This window comes from Pimephales promelas, chromosome 1 (assembly GCF_988280905.1).
Source record: "Pimephales promelas chromosome 1, fPimPro1.hap1.1, whole genome shotgun sequence".
Lineage (NCBI taxonomy): Eukaryota > Metazoa > Chordata > Actinopteri > Cypriniformes > Leuciscidae > Pimephales > Pimephales promelas.
Window position 1 is genome coordinate 32,729,533 of NC_142769.1, and position 14,892 is coordinate 32,744,424.

Consider the following 14,892-nt stretch of genomic DNA (forward strand, 5'->3'; position numbering starts at 1 on the left):
GGTAGGAAGTTCACAGGTAACAAAAGATTTCTATGGACTACTCTCACTTTGTCTGAGCTGATTGATTGTCCAAATCGTGTAAACATTGATATGGGGTACACAACGATGACTTTAGATGGAGATGATTTCCATTTCAGCAACCTTTCTTCTACCTCTATCACCTCTGTTTGTAACCAGCACCCTTTCGGCGTTCAGCACTATAGATGCGCAGTCGGGACTCAAGTGCCTCAAACGACGGAGTCCCCTCGCCTATGCCCCGATCTAATTATTTTTCTGGAGCTCCAGAAAAGGGCTACTTCTGCATATAGCCAAGGTGACCGGAGGATTATAGTGAGGGCTTCCCCCGCCCGAGAACTAATTCAAACATTGGCCATGCTTTCATGGTCCCAAAATCCAGAAACTGCAACCTTACCAACTGAAAAGGACAACCTCAGGAGTACAGTGACTTCTCCTAAGGCAGAAGAAGTCCGTCGCAACTCACACCCTTTTCTCTGCATGTCCTCCCGGACCAGGGCTGGCAGGCCACAGAGTCAAACCAACCAAGTTCATCACATCTTCTTTATCCAACGAAGAAGGAAATGATTGAGACTTCAACATTTGACACTTGCAGAATCATCAACAACTTCAATTTTCAACAACTTTGATAATAATGTACACTACCCAGGCATGCAATTATACTTTTGTTTTGATGCTTTGAAAATTAAATGCTGATGTTTCTTCTCAATAGTTCCATTTCCGGTTTCGTCCTATCACTCACCCATTTATGTATTCATGTGTGTATGTTGTTTAGTTTATTTATATTTATATAAATATTTATATTTAGTTAATAAAACTTGTACATAATATGTATTTGGTTCTGTTTTGTTTGCAATACGGAGTCCCTTTACGATTTTGATTTGGCTACATGCTCAAAGCGCTGTACAAGTTAAAAAATAATTATTCTTCTGTGGCCATGGAAGGTACCTTTTTCTTAGAATAAATGAATAACGAAAGAGTTTGTTGGACAAACTTATTAATTGATTGTAATATCAATTCAGTCACAAGTTAATCCAATTAACTGACTCAAATATGCATAATTAATAATAACACGTTATCATTGATTATTAATGTTCCAAAGAGCTGATTCGTTACACTACTAAGGCCAACCACCTAAAGTTAAGTTGGCCTAAAGAGCCCTCTTAGGGGCTACCCAGTCAAGGAGGCCTACTGAGGGCTACTACCTAACCACGCAGCCTTCATTGGCAGAAAACCTGTTTAACAGCACCTACAGCATACTGGTACCTAATCACATCATAAAAGGCAGTATACTCAGCAACAAAGCAATACCCTTGAAGTAGGGGAGTACAACATACACCACTCTGCCTAGTGGTCCATCTATTTGCATGGGTGTCAGTTCATGGCAATGCTCTGGCTAGGAGCATAATTTAATGTCCCAATGGGCGGCACATACCCTTGCTCTGCGATCCCCTCAACATTAGCGAACCTACCTCACTGATGTTGGTGAATACGGGCAGAGTGTGGGCTCTTCCATGCCCTCTCGATCTCCGTGTGAAGATCAGAAAGGAATGGAAGGCTCACCTGAGCTGGTGGCCTACGGCCGGGGAGAACCCAATCGTCAAGTTGGCTGCGAGCTCTTTCTCCCCTAGCATGCCACCAAGGCAGCTGCAGCTTGCCGGTGCCACGCTCCATAACATCCACCAGCTCCGCATACACGGGGAAGGGTGGTCGAGAGGGCTTAGGATCTACCTGGATCTATCTACACATGTGTTTGTGTATGTGTGTGTGTGTCTTGAGGTAAGCTGAAAGGATGGATACATTTTATGGCATTGTGATAGAGGGAATTGAGCCCTAGAACATGCTGCCTTCAGTGGTCTTACAGTTTCAGCTGAATATGAGCAGAGCAGAAAGATGATCAATAAAGAGGTGCATCTTATTCACAGCAATAGCAATAAAACCCCCCTTGTTTTTCCAAATATCATTCTTCATCAGTACATGAACACACAAAAAACAAAGGTGCAAAGATAAAGCACTAGTTTTATTTTATTCAACCTTCATCATTAAACATGCCAAGGACACAAAATTTGATGGCTAAGATAACTAATGAAATCACAAATAACATAAATCATAGTATCTGTGATAGAACTCCATTAACATTGGCCTCTAAAAGTTCAAGAACATCTTCAAAGTCATGGCCAAAAACCAGAACAACCAAAATGAAACACATCTCTTTAGTTTACAGAGGCAGGTGCTGGTGGATTTACGGATAACTTCCACACACTGTGCAAAGCAGACCCAAGATCATCGTCCTTGTGATAATTATGTAAATATCAGCCATTCATCTTGCAGTCCCATTCCAAAATGAGGTAGTTGACCTCATAGACTTAAGCAATATGCAATATGTTATCGCTGACACAGAAGGAAGGAAACCATAAAACATAATCCAGAGACAGTCATATAAAGTAATTGAAGTCACTGGTTTGTCAATCACATTTTTATGATAATAGATGAATGCCTGGGGAACATATTTCCCTGTGTACCACAGAGCGCAATGCAAAAAAAAAAATCTTTACATATTTATGTTACACTGTTCAAAAGATCCCAATACAAAGGTTTTTATTATAAAACAAACTCAAGTAGTTCACAGATGAAGAACGGATAACATGACAGGATATAAAACACGACAATATTTTGACATTTATTTTATCGAGGAGGAAAAACCCCTTGAGATGAACCTTCTCGTTTTCCAGGGGGTCAAAAATGTACCTTACATCAGCTGTCAAATAAAACATAACAAAAAGAAAAAACATACTTTACAATAATGGTAAGTACAGAAATATATAAACAAAACCCAAACAAGACAATCACTCATACAAGACTCTCTAAAGCACTCATCCCTAAACAAAGTAAACATATAATACATAATAAACACATACTTTCATTATTCAGATTCAAATTGGTTGTAGTCTGTCCTGATTTCCCAAGTACATTATTAACCTATTTCCAGAATTGTTGTGGGTTTTTGAAGTCATTCGTTAGACAATTTCAGGAATAATTGGATTTGGAGTTTCTTGTTTGCATGGTACAAAATGTTTCAGTTTCTGAATCGTTTATATTCTTTCAGTCTATTTTGTACATCGAAACTTACATCGAATTAGATTGAGCCTATACCAGTTAATTTTTTGCAAATCACTAATAAATTAATCACTATTAAAGAATTTGGTTTGCATTATCTTAATAAATTTTGAAGGGAGACATGGCTTCACAATTTTCCAAATGCAATAGATCATGTGGTGATCACTAAAGCAGTCTGGTAAAAACCCAGATTTAATTATTCGTTCAGGTTGAGAAACAAAGGCCCAATCCAAAGGAGATTTAGAGGTGGGAGTAAGTCATGTGGGTTCAGTTATAAGTTGAGTCAAATTTATGCTATTAATCATATTTCTTTCAGTAAGTGTATATGAATGAAGCCAATTAATGTTAAAGTCACCCATAAGCCAACCATCATATCATTTCTTTATTAGAAACTAGGGAAGTCACAGTGGAAATAATATTTTTAATTGATTCCAATTTCAGAGAGGTAGTAACAGACAATTATTGATAATGAGACGATGACAAATGGCTGTAATGATTAATGGGTGTCCGTGGAAACTGATGACTGGTGAGAATCAATGAACAAAACTTTTGACCGAAAGTCCATAAGAATACAACTAAATACACACATTTTGACAGAACTCCCCCTACTGAAAAGGCGCAGCCTCTTGCTGTGATGGATGGCTCGAATGGAATAAGGGTTGAGGTTCAGGAGGTGGATGAGAGACCGGCGAGGAGTAGAGCCCAACAGAGCCGTATGGGCTGGGGGATGTAGTGCAGCAGACAGCCCAGAAGTCCATGGCAATGGTGGAGCGACGACTGACCAGGGTAGAGCCGGTGGGATGAGGGAGCCCGTTGAAGTCAAAGGGACTACAGTCCTCGGTGGAGCTGAGGGGGCGAGGAGTCAGGGTGGAACCAACTGGTCGAAGGGCAATGTAGAACTGAGTGCTTCGAGGATCAAGGTCGAGCTCAGGACTCCTCACACCAGACCAGGGCTGGAATCGTGAAGCCTAAATGCGGATCAGGGCAGGAGGGGTGGAGAATGTGAGTGGGATGTCTTAGCACTCATGAGACAGACTAAGCGGTCTTTAACTAGTGTTTCAAACTCCTTATCTATTCATGACCACCCACACCCGGTCTCTGCAGCACTGTTTGAGCTTCAATATGTCCAGGTGGCCCTCATGCACCATTGCTAACACATGTACAAAGGGATCCTGGGACCACTCTGCAAAACCCTCAAGCCATGCAAGCATTATTCCAGCAGGACAGCTTGTCTTTAACCTGGGAAAATACAGCTAGTTCCCCTGATACATTTGATGGCCATGCAGCCATCCCAGATGTACTGTAGGTACAGACCTGTGATAGGGTCCTAGTAAGAGGCTGTCTTGAGCTCCTATAGTGATCAGCTTCTGTGAGGACATGTGTGTTTCCACCAGGACTTATTTAACATATCAAAGACAAGTCATGTTTCACTTCAAAACTCAAACAGCTTCACCAGGCCAAAAAGGGTGCCTACAAGATTGGGGACAAAGCCTTGTACAAACAGGATGAAAAAAAATAAAAATAAAATAAAAACGGAATAAGGACATAAGAGTAACTAAGAGAAGGTGTTCTGTAAAGCGAAAAAAAAAAAAAACAGCTAACGAGTGTGGAAGGGCCTGAAAGCCATCTCTAGCAACAAGAGACCATCCCCCAGCACTGTGGAGAATCCACAATTGGCAGATGATTTGAATGAGTTTTATTGCAGCTAGGTCTCACACCCCACACCTGCTCTGTCCATCTCTCCACACACCCATAAACACCCCCTGCCCCTTCTGTCCCCCTACTGCTTCTCAGCCTGCACTTGAGATCTGTGAGGAGGATGTATGCCAGGTCTTCAGGATACAGAAGTTAAGAAAAGCCAAAGGCCCAGGCGGTGTCTCATCAGCTTGTCTCAAAGCCTGTGCTGTCCAGCTGCATTCCATCTTCACACTGATCTTCAACAGATCACTGGAGCTGTGTGACCAATTAAAAGGTTATGTACAGTTATGGTTTGATAAAATGTGCTGAACTGTTACGTAATATCGGTGGTACAGGCTATGTGTCCGGCAGTGGTCTTGTGACTAAAAGGATTTTAGTGAACAACTGTTGAAAAATGGTGTGATGCAATCATTTAGTAAGCATTGATTTCATCCAGACCTTGTCTGGATCAATCCCCCCTATGTCTTGGACGCTTCTATCAGATTTTAGTGACTTATGCTTCTACATTTGGACACCACTTGTCCAGTAAAAAGCAGAAACCAGATGCAGAAACCAGAAACCACATTTCTCCGGATGCACTGAAATTAAAAATCTGAGCCAAAACCAAAAATTCTGTATGCTCTTGGCCAAAAAACTTTTAAATTAGCTTACCCTAGTGAAAAAGTTTACTGTATTATATTTAAAATACATTCCCTTTTTTAATAGTACATTGCAAATATACTAACAAAATGTTTTACTGTCTTTAAATATATTAAAAGTATATTAGCATCATATTTTCACAATACAACTTTTAACACTTTAGTAAAGCCAAAGTAGTATGTTTTAGAAAATGTATTTAAAAATATACTTAAAAAAATACCCAGATCGTTCTTCCCATAGGCCGGATTTTGACGGATTTTGCCACAAGGAGAAGTGACTCGGCTCATCCCCCACCTGCTACGGTCTGGGGAGCCCGTGGTCCTTAGGCATCATTTCGGTCATGCCGAGGTAGACCTTTTTGCATCCAGGGAGACATCACACTGTCTTCTGTGGTTCTCTCTAAGTCATCTAGCCCCTCTGGAGTTGGTTTGCTCGATTGCTCTGCTCCCAGGAGTTCTGATGTGGGTTCGCCAAGACGGGGTCAGTCTACTGTTGGTAGCCCTGTACTGGCTGGCCCGAGTATGGTTTGTGGACCTAGGGTCTCTTCTCGTAGGCTCTCCTCTGGAGATTCTGATCAGGATTGACCTTCTCTCTCAGGCGAGTGGGTCGATACTTCACACTCGCCCAGAACTGTGGAATCTGTGGGCTTGGCCTCTGAGGGGGCCCAGCTCATAGAATGTGGTCTTTTGACTGAAGTCGTAGAGACTATCCTCCACTCCAGAGCTCCGGCCACTAGAAAATGATATGCCTTGAGGTGGAAACTTTTTACCTCTAGGTATGGAGAACACTGGTTGGAGTGTTTCTCCACAGGGTTATCCCCATCCACACTGAAGGTGTACCTGGAGGCCTAATCTGCTTACCAGGGACATTTCTCTGGACAGACACTCACTTATATCTCGTTTCCTTCGAGCCCATTGAAGAGGTTTCTGAGTAATGTATTACTCTCAAAACTGTCTTTCTGCTTGCCATTTCTTCCCTAAAAAGAATTGGGGACATTCAAGCTCTCTCGGTTTCTGGCATGGTAAAAGCCCATCTCCACCCTAGACCGGGTTATGTTCCTAAGGTTCTAACTAATGCTGTTAGGCCTATTGTACTGCAAGCCTTCTGTTCTCCTCCTTTTCTGATGTTGGACCAGCAGAAACTTGATCTGCTCTGCCCAGTTAGGGCATAGAGCTGCCCTGTGGAGGAATTATGTGTTTTGGACCACCCAAGAAGGGGTATCCTGCGTCTAAGCAGAGAATGAGCAAGTGGGTGGTTGAGGCCATCTCACTTGCTTACGAGTCAGCTGGTCAGCCTTCACCTCTGGCTGTACGAGCTCACTTGACTGGGAGTATGGCTGCCTCTAAAGCTCTTTTGTCAGGAGTTTCACTTCAGGACGTTTGTGATGTGACAGGCTGGTCCTCACCGCATACATTCGTCAGATTTTACCATCTTGACTTCAGCTCCATGCAGGTGCTTTCGTCAGAATGTGCACCCTGAATTCACACGACGGACACTTGCTCGTATGGCGACATGGGTGTTGGCGTTACCACAGTGTTTTCATGCAACTCGAGTTCCCTGATAGGGAATGTCTCTGGTTACGTATGTAACCCAAGTTTCCTGAAGGGAACGAGACGCTGCGTGTCTATGCCATACTCCCAGCATTGCCAAGATCACTTGCTTCAGTCTATCAGAAGCTGACGTGCTTGTGTTTTGAGTTTCTCTGGGGACACACCCACTTATATCTCGTTCCCTGAACACTGGTCACATGTTTCACAGCACACTTGTCTCTTAAAGAGGCACTACATTAGGTTACTAAACCTCAAACGTTTCTCCACAAGTGTTACTTGTAATATTTGTAACTGGTTTGAGGTAAACTTTTTGTAGAGTTATGTGTATGTTCCCTTAAGATCGGCCCCGCCTTCTAGGACGTGTAACAGAGATCACAGGGGTAGAGGGGGCAGTTCAATAAACTAAGAGTGCAGAGTAAGACGGTCTTTTTGTATTTCTGTCCATCCAATTCTACACTTTTGAATTAAACATTTAAATAAATAATAACAAAACTTCACAAATGACAGAACTCTACAGAAAACACAACAAATACTAATAAAGAATAATTTCATAATGCAACATGAATAATTAAAATATGAAACAGTAATGAAACAAACTGAAACCATTTCATTTCTACATGTTTGAAGTTTTTCAAAATGCTGATCCTCACTTGGAAGATTATATCATAAAGTATTGCCATCATGTCTTGTTGAACAGTCTATTATCAGTTTTGGTTGCTTTTTTTTGTATTTACGTGTTTACTTTGACATCTGATACAGCTGCAGACTACCACTGATAGTCATATCCGAGACAAGATGAGCATGCTCCATTGGGAGCAAATTCTGAAATCTTGCTCACATGTTGACAGCAAGATATCAAGTAGGACAGCAGGCCTGTTTTGACAACTTTACTGAGGCCTGGGAAAATGTTATTCTGTACAGAAAAGTAGGGCAAGCTAGGGTAAACTAGACAAATGTGGACATTGTTTGGGCATAGTGTTTTGTTGGGAATCAAAGTTTTTGGCAATTTAACCAATGATCAAATAACCATTCAATCAGAAGTTCTGTACAGAATGTTTATTGTGAAATCTAAATCACAGCAAATCATAACTGCATGATGAACATGCTTAACCAACAGTGCACCAACAGTCACTGCATGACAGACAGTGTCTTAAAACATCAAACCAGACTTTTATCTCTCACTCTCAGGGACCATAATTCAGAATGAGAATTAAACAGAGACCTTGCATAATCTTTTTTTCTGATTTGGCCCTATCTTCACTCTGATGTGCATGTCATACAATTTCCAGGAAAAAGGGGTCAAGCTGACAAAGTTCAGGGAGGCACAGGAACAATGGTGGTTTTGTAAGTGTCCCTGGATGTTTATCAGTGCACGACATTCGGAGCCTTCTGTCACGAGTACCACCAACATACAGCAACATAACCACAATGATCAGTCCTCCTTCACCACCATGCTCTGCGCTCTCTGTTCCGTGCTGTTTTTCTTTCTTTGACCCATTATTTTTATCTCTCTTCTCCCAACATGTTTCCCACTCAGCTTCTGTAACAGAAAATCAGACAGGTACTCAGGCCTGATACTGCACTCTTACTTGTACTCATTAAAATGACGTTAAATGACTATAAAGAGAGAGTGAGTGCGTGCATTTCTGTTGCATGATTCTCTCGTTCACTCAGCACACATGCATCATTTGGAATAAAACTAAATTGTATGTGCAAGTGAAAACATGAAGTGTTACGTGATTTATGTAATCGATATCGAGTTGGTCCCTACATTATTACACAAGGCGGTACAGTATTCACATGACGATTTCTAGAAATTTTCTGTGTGTAAACATCTCAAGTGTGCATCCAGAAAGCTACCTCCCAGACAGCATATTAAGCCTATTATATGCTGTCTATCAAGCCTATTCGGCCTCCTGCAGCGTCCTCCGCTCCCACTAAGCCCCAGCAGCAGCCACCATCCAGGCCTCAGCGTAAAGCTAGTCGCAGGATGCCGACCCCGCCCGTCCAGGCCGCTGCTGCCAAACCAGGAGGCGAGCGTAGGTGCAAACAACCCTGAGACGGGTGGCCCAGAGTTGGATCAAGTTGCTCTTCAGGAGATGGCCTGAAGATCTGTTGTGGAGTTCCTTACCTGCGTGCTGATCAAATCTGTCCTGCAGGTTCGCTGGGAAGTCCCTTACCTGAGTGCAGGTCACTCTCTGTCCGAAGATCCGCTGTGGAGTCCATCACCTGATTGCTGTTCACAGTTGTGAAGTTCTAACATGAGTGCCGTTCATCGTCTGTCCTGAGGATTTACTGTGGAACTCCTTAACACTGCCTTTGCCAAGGAGCGCCTCTTTCGTCCTCGCCATTGTCCTTGGCTTGGGAATTTGTTGTGAAGTTCATACCTGAGTGCTTATTGTCTTGAAGATCCATTGCAGAGTTCCTCACCCGAGTGCCGTCTGTTTTACAGAATAGCTGGGAAGTTCCTTACCTGAGTGCTGTGGACTGTCCGTCTTGAAGATTCGTTATGAAGTCCTAACTCGAGTGCTGTGCACCGCCTGTCTTGCAGATTCGCTGGGAAGTTCCCAACCTGAGTGTTATTCACTATCTGCCCTGAAGATTCACCGTCCAGAGTGCTGGTGACGGCCTGTCCAGTAGATTAGCTTAGGGATGTATAACCATTGTCAATGCCAGTGAGAGCCCTTACTTCCTCAGCCACTATATCCTGGGGACCTTGGAGGATAAAGAAGAGAACAATTACTTGATGCCCTGTTCTGAGAGACTACTGTAACCTAATAAAGCAACATAATTTTGTATCTTATCACGTTGTCCTGTGTGTGGTGTTCCTCTGGTCAGGCTCCTCAGGGTGGTGCACTTAAAAGGGGCGGTGTTTAAGGTCTGGTTGCCGCTCCGGCCTGTGACAAACCATCAATTCAAAGTGCATTTAAACACACTTAAGAATCATATATCTCATTAGGGATCCACAAAGATTGCAATTTCTTAAAAAAATAAAAATAAAAAAAAGATTTAAAACATTTTCCCACTGTTCATAGGGTTTGAGTATTGTTTATTTCATTAGTCCCTGATTTTATGGTCTAAAAACTAAATTTTAACCAGGATCCTTTAGAAACAACGAGCAACACATTTCCATTTCACTCCAAAATGTAATTTAAACAACTAGCCTTGACACTGTTGAATTTGAATTGTGGCCCTCACAGGCCTTACTTAATCTCTCAGAATTCTCAACTGTTTGACAAACCAGCTGTGGTTCATATTTGTTTCAGCGTGAGAGCCTGACCTGGGTAAATCAAGGACACACACACACACACACACACACAAGGGCTTATGCGAATACAGGACGCCATTGGGGTGAGTCTTGGAATTTACCTTAGATTATATCTGACATTAGAAAGAATGTTATGAATAGAACAGATCGTTGTTGATGCATAACCTGAGAGAAAAGCATATGGGTGAAAATGATATGCTCCTAGGGAATTGAGGAGTATTGAACTACATCCAAGAATTGCACAGTGATTTGTTTTTCTTTTGATGTTTTAAAAGTTCATGTCAGGATGATGTAAACCTTGAATCTTGACCATTATTTGAGAACACTGGAAATGTTTCTCCACATACATTTTTTCGGCTGATACAATACTGATTTTAAAGGTAATAGGTGATTGGGAAATGCTAACTATAGCCTGCTAGCATTGAAAGCATACAATCCCATCCTGCAAATTGCCATCCAAAGCCACGCCTCCTCCAGAACACACGAATGCACACAGACCAAAGCGAGACGACTAGAGATAACGTTATTGGATTACACCATGTTTTATTCAATGGTGAGAAAACTTTACAGTACAGTGAGGCGATAAACAAAAGCGCTTGCTTGCATAAATAATTATGTGACTGTGAAATGACTCCAGTTAAAATTTTAGGGCAGACAAAGGTCCATATAACACATCATACAGAACAAAAAGGAGATACAAGGAAATACATAAATAAAGATACATACATAAAAATTCCATATTAGCTTATAGGATATACAGGCTATAGCATCAATGTCGTCTTAACCGAGAAGTGTATCTATAACAGCTTTTCAGTGGACTGACTAGGGCTTCAATTATATGCTTCACTGACTTGTCCAGGCGACACATAAAACTAAACAGCAGTTGTCTTAAAGGGTTAGTTCACCCAAAAATGAAAATTAAGTCATTAATTACTCACCGCCATGCTGTACCAACCCCGTAAGACCTTCGTTCATCTTCGGAACACAAATAAAGATATTTTTGATTGAATCTGAGAGCTGGATCAGTCCTATATAGACTGCCTAAGGGACTGGCTCTTGACGGCCCATAAAGTCATTTACACTGTCGTTTATTGAGAATATTAAAGGCTTTTAAGTGCACCTTATAGTGCGGAAAATACGCTAATTGAAAAGCGTATGTACAGCGCGCATCTTCCTCTGCTTGTAAACAGAAAGTTTTGCGCTTCCAGCTATATCAGCACATCATCTTATACGGTAGGGGGCAGTAATACTCCTAAGCGGTGAACAGCCGGTAACAAGAAGTAGACGAATGAGAACGTCCTCGTCTTCTCGCGCATGCACCCATAAGGAAGTAATAGAATAGTCTAATAAAGTCGTTATTTATGTTTTTTTCGCACAAAAAGTAGTCTCGTCGCTTGATAAACTTATAATTGAGCCGCTGTAGGCACATGGAATATTTAAACCTTTTCTTTAATGACTTTATGGGCCGTCAAGAGCCAGTCCCTTAGGCATTCTATCTAGGACTGATCTATCTCTCAGATTCAATCAAAAATATCTTTATTTGTGTTCCGAAGATGAACGAAGGTCTTACGGGGTTGGAACAGCATGGGGGTGAGTAATTAATGACTTAATTTTCATTTTTGGGTGAACTAACCCTTTAAGAGTGCCTCACAAGTTGGCACTCTAGTAGACACAAACAAATGACTGGCACTGTGCCACTTAGGGACACAAAACAGCAGCCTCATCACATCTTTGTATGCTACCTTGAGCCTCTGCATATTTTTTTCATACAGTTAGACCACAATTGAGCAGTATATAGCGGTGTGATGTGGGTTCTAAACAGTCAGAGCATGTGGAAAACCTCCTTATGAGCATGTTAGCTTGAAAATACATTTCAAAGCGCTTACGGTATGGTCTTTGTCATCCGTCCAGTCATTGGATATGAACTTCCTCAAACACAGCAATAGGGCTATATGACAAATACCAGGTCGGAAAAGTTGATTTCCTATACTCATCGCTTCTATCTAGTATTACGTGGCTTTTCTTAGGGTCACCGTGATTTTGCCAAGGAAGACATGGCCCTGGATCAACATTTCTGTCCTAAAATGTAGTCCTTACCCAATCCCTAACCCTAACCTATAACTTTTCCCTAAAATCATAGGGAAACGATAGGTGAATAACACTGATGTGTAAGTACTTGGATCTAAGCCTAAACTTGACATAAGTTATGTCAGAGTTCACACGCTTGCTCAAATGCTTTAAGTGTCTTGCTCAGGGACACATTGGTGTCTCACAGTGGATTCAAACCAAGGTCTCTCACACCAAAGGCATGCGTCTTGTCCACTGCGCCATCACCACCCCTGGTGGCCTAATTATCATATTCATTGTGGACGTTGCATATTTAAAAGTGAGGAAAGCGTTTTGAATGAAACTGTACGAACGCCATATGTTTTAGTCCCTCACAGGGCTTGCACATAAAAATTGAGGGAAATTACAATTAGTCTTGTGAGTTGTGTGTGGAAAGTCTGCAGGCATATTTAAGAAATACTCGTCCGCTACTGGGGTAAGTTCCTGCACAGTCTGTGTGTGTGTCTTCTGTAATGTCTCTCAGGATCGTTTTTGCAAAAAAAAAAAAAAATGCTTTTAAGAGCTTGATAGTTTTAAATGTATGAGTGCAATTTTTACAATCATTCACAGCTGTTCACTTGTACCTGCAGATGTCATATAAGTGTGTTCTTTAATAATCTTTGAATGGCATTAATCAAAAGAGACATATACTGTGTAACTGCATCCTAAGTTTTGGTAATTGTGAGCTCAGGGTCATGAAGTAAAAGCTGCCTTATTCTGCTGTCTAGTTTTTATGATTCCAATGTGAGGGCTCTATGGGCTGCTTTTGTGCCTTTTGAACATAGAGACATTCCGTAGATCGTGTACCACAAAGCAAAACTCAAACCTGGTCTTTTGTGTGTTGTGTCCTTGAGTCAGGCTGACCCAGACAAGACAGGCTCTTAATGTTCTCTCTATCTTTTTTTTATTTTATTTTTTACATTTGATTCAATTTTTTTTCCTTCTTCAAAACCTGTATTAAAAAAAAGGGGAAAAAATGTTACTTTCCGCACTTAAAAAGGTCATTCGCAACGTGTTTGTATTTATTTGGTGGTAGAATTTTACACAGGTGTGTTAAATAATGTATTGTGAGCAGATCAATCGTCAACTCATCATATTAATTATATGTGCAAACAGCATATTAATGCACATTGCTTCAAAATAAAAGGTAACATTGTAGCTCTCAGGGAGCAGTACTTGAACCCTTTTCACTGTCTGCAATGATGTGCTTTTTTCTGTAGTAAGCGCTTTTATAGCGCTTACTACAGAAAATGGCAGCGTAATATTAGTAGTATCCTTTTAAGTTTACCCAATTATGATGACTTCCATTTATGAGAATCCTTAAAAAAATGTAAAAAGGCTTATACTGAGATTCAGGATTATTATTATTTATTTTATTTATTTTTTTTGCGCACAACATGGAAACAGAAGTATTGTTTCTTTCCTTGAGAAAAGAGCAGTTGCATTACCCAATGGGCTATATGCAGTGGCGGCTGGTGAAAATTATTGTAGGGGGGGCTGAATAAGAGGGGGGTCTGGGGGTTCCCCCCCCAGAAAATTTTGAATTTAGTAGATGTGATTTCCTGCATTCTGGTGCATTTTAGGCCTTAGGCCATGCCCTTACCTATACCAATAAAATAACTTAAACCAGTCAATACCAATGGTCAAATAATACAGTAATAATAATAACAGTTAATGATAATGAACAAGTTGCATGTTTATTATGCTCTGTGTGCTGACAGAAAAAGTGCAAACGCATAATATTGATAAATTATAATATAGGTAATACAAAAAATAATAGGTAATACAACAATCTAGTTTAATCAATCCCCAGCTGTAGACTACATATTTTTGACAAATTGACAATTGGATAATGGATAACAATGTGTTGATACTAGAGAAAGAGAGGGAGAAAAGGCTCTGAAAGAGAGGGTGGGACAACATTCTTGAGGGTAACACCCAAGTATGAGAAGAAAGTTGATTTTAGCTAGTATGAAACACAGTAATCTAGCTCAGAACTTAAAAACATCAAAAACAAAGCAAACACACACAGGTATTATTAATATTCCTATAACTATTTTAATATCAAATGTGTGTGAAACAGTGTTTATGTGTGTGTGAGTGAGTGACAGAGACAGACAGGTCAATTACCACGACTAACTTTACATTATTTCCACTCGACGTCACTGGCGCTGCCATTCTGCTCTCATCTGAGGTAAAAAATGTCCCGTGGTGCGCGTGCACGATGCACTCCCCTAATCTGATACTGTGGGCGATATTTTCAGCGCCCCCAAACCATAAAATTTGACGACGCTGATTGGCGAAATATAAACTTTTTTGCATAGCAACCGGGGAACTATTGGCTTAAATTCCAGCACTGTGGGGCTGAGCGAACTGGCGCCCTGAGAAGACAGCCTATTGGCTATACTACTACACCAACATGATAAAAGTAACGAAAGTGAATGCAAATATAATTCTGGTGAGTTCAAAACACTTTTCAAAGTAAAACCATTATTAGCA